Genomic DNA, 2,670 nt, shown 5'->3' with positions numbered 1-2,670 from the left:
TTATCTGCTGTGACTCCTGGTGTTGAGCATCTCAATCATTTCCTCAGTTTGCAGATCTGGAGTTTCGGTTAGCATGAGAAGAGTAACTGCATGATTTTGCACAGTTCTTCCCAAGCTTTGTTCCATTGCGACTGCATTTTGAGATTTGACAACTGTCACAAACTCAGCGTAGATGGAAGAGAAGATCATTACATAGCAAGGGAAGGGGACAGCGGCCATTGTTGCCCGAGAGCTCGCAATACCAAACCTTTAGCTTGTTACTCCACTTGGGGTCCCCACCAACTTTGGGAACCCTTGGCCTAGGTTATGCTGCATTTGAGCCATTGCTACACAGTAGAGGCTTTGAGCTGGAATTCTCTACCAGAGAAGTGTGGTGGAGGCAAAAGTAGGACACAATATCTGTCAAGCGACTGTGGCTGCTCAGGATTGGCAATCTCCCAAAACCTTGCCTCAACTCTATTCTCTTCACTGAACCATCTGATACAGGAAACATTTCTGGAGAATATTGCCACATTCTGCTTCCATTTGTAGCATCTGTGCTGGGAAAGGAACATGAGGATCTTACATATATTTAGGTATATGTATTTATGTGCATATGTGGAAAAATGTTCAGACATAAAATTTGGACGTTGTTTGAATTGAAAGGGTTTACCATGTGGTTTTATCAAGGAATTAACTTAAATGTGTTCAAACCCTCCTATTTGCAGAGTTTGGAGAAAAGCAAGCAAAACTTTCCAGGAGATAAGAGATGGGAATTTATCGCCCTGAATTAATGACCAATCTGGGGACCTTAGGGGACATTTTTGATATTTGTTGAGCTACGTTTTATCGACATAGATTTCTGATTGACAAACCCAAGAGTTAGTAAGGAAGGCATCCCAGTAGCTTCAAGTCTCTTTTCTCAGCAGAGTCATGAAGTCCTACCGTCATTGTATGGCTGTCAGCAGTTTCATTTGAAACCCAGAGGACCATGAGAACTCATGATATTCTATGTTTTGTTTCCAAACCCTTGGCCACTCCTTTTACCTCTTTTGAGACATTATCTGCATAGACTTTTGTCTTTTGTGCCAGTTCATCCATGCTTAGAATTATATCCAATTCTGGACCATACCTTCAAAGTCAAACAGTATTTGCCACTGGTTTTAGGAATAAATGCTATATTTAATAAATGTGTTGTTTTGTATTCATCAAAGAAGCCTGGTGGATGTCTTTTTTTTACTCGTATTGTCGTACAAAAGAGAAGCAATTGTCCATTTGGTGGTTGAACCAACACCTTTTTATTAATGGTGTGCTGGTGGAGTAGTGCATCTTGATGATCAGCACATTCCTTCAGTCACAGTCGTAACACTAATTCTATATTTGCATCTCTCCTTGTTCTATCTGGCTGAGAATGTTGGCACTGCACTATAACAAAATGTAGCATTGCTGGTGTAATTCTGTGTTGTGTATTGACTGCACATATAACAATTGTCACACAGCAATGTTCTGAGGACAATTAACAAAATGTGATTGTCTGGCATTGTAAACACATTCACAATGTCCTTGACGGTTCAAAACCAGAATGTACAGAATGGATTTGAGAAACAGTGAAGACATTGTAACACTGTCTGATGCATTTTATAGGCCACCAGATGGAGGGACTGGATAGAGGGAGAGAGAGGCAGTACAACTACTGAGTGGTGCAAAAACTATATGGTAACAATGATGGGAGAATTAATTGTCCCAACATTTAATGATTGCATTTGTGTTAAAAGCAAAGGGGCAGAAAGTGCTCTTAAGTATCCTCAGGAGAACTTTGCACAAGAACATATTACTGTATATCAGAGCATTGCTCAGTCAAACTGCCTCTTGATTCTGCATTCTGTGGTCTTCAATATCATAATGGCTTATCAATGCTTAATGGCCAGAACTGCTCTTTCCTTTCCATATCTTTTGACTCTTTAACTGATTAAAGATTTGCCCATTTTCTTGATCAGTACATTTTGTGTTAATTGAAGAGGAAAGGCATTGCACACATATTGCTCAGATTAATGAGGCAAGATCACAATAGAATCCCTAGAGTGTGGATGCAGGCCATTCAGCCCATTGAGTCCATACCGACCCTCCAAAGAGCATCCCATACAGACCCAACCCCTAACTCCTATCTCTGTAACCCTACATTTCTCTTGTGCAGGGTCAGGTGGATTAGACATCTTTGGACAGTAGGAGGAAACTGGACACCCGGACAGAACCCACGCAGACAAGGGGAGAATGTGCAAACTTCACACAGTCGCCCAAGGGTGGAACCAAACCCAGTTCCCTGGCTCTGTGAGGAAACATTGCTAACTACTGAACTACCATGCCACCCTCTGCAGCCTCTGTTCACACGGTTTCTGTTTGCTTCTTTTGATTGTAAATGAAAGGAAACATTTAGCATTGTTTGAATGCATCTCCCTCTGACAGTCCACCATTGGACAGTGATGTGTTGCTGGTCTGTAGTCAGTATTGCTGACAAAGTCACAGTGAACTGAATTGGGCAGTAAAATGAGAGGTGGCTAAGGATAGGTAAGCTGTGTGATCTTATCAGTTAAACAGGGACTAGGGTGAGAAAGGGAGCTGTATTTGCAGACATTAGCCTTAATACCTACATGCTATAAGCAGCTGTTATGCCACTATGTAGATGATGAAAGG

Source organism: Chiloscyllium plagiosum, unplaced genomic scaffold (assembly GCF_037043375.1).
Source record: "Chiloscyllium plagiosum isolate Xiang-an unplaced genomic scaffold, Cpla_swu_hap1 HiC_scaffold_24, whole genome shotgun sequence".
Classification (NCBI taxonomy): Eukaryota; Metazoa; Chordata; class Chondrichthyes; order Orectolobiformes; family Hemiscylliidae; genus Chiloscyllium; species Chiloscyllium plagiosum.
This window is presented reverse-complemented; position numbering follows the sequence as displayed.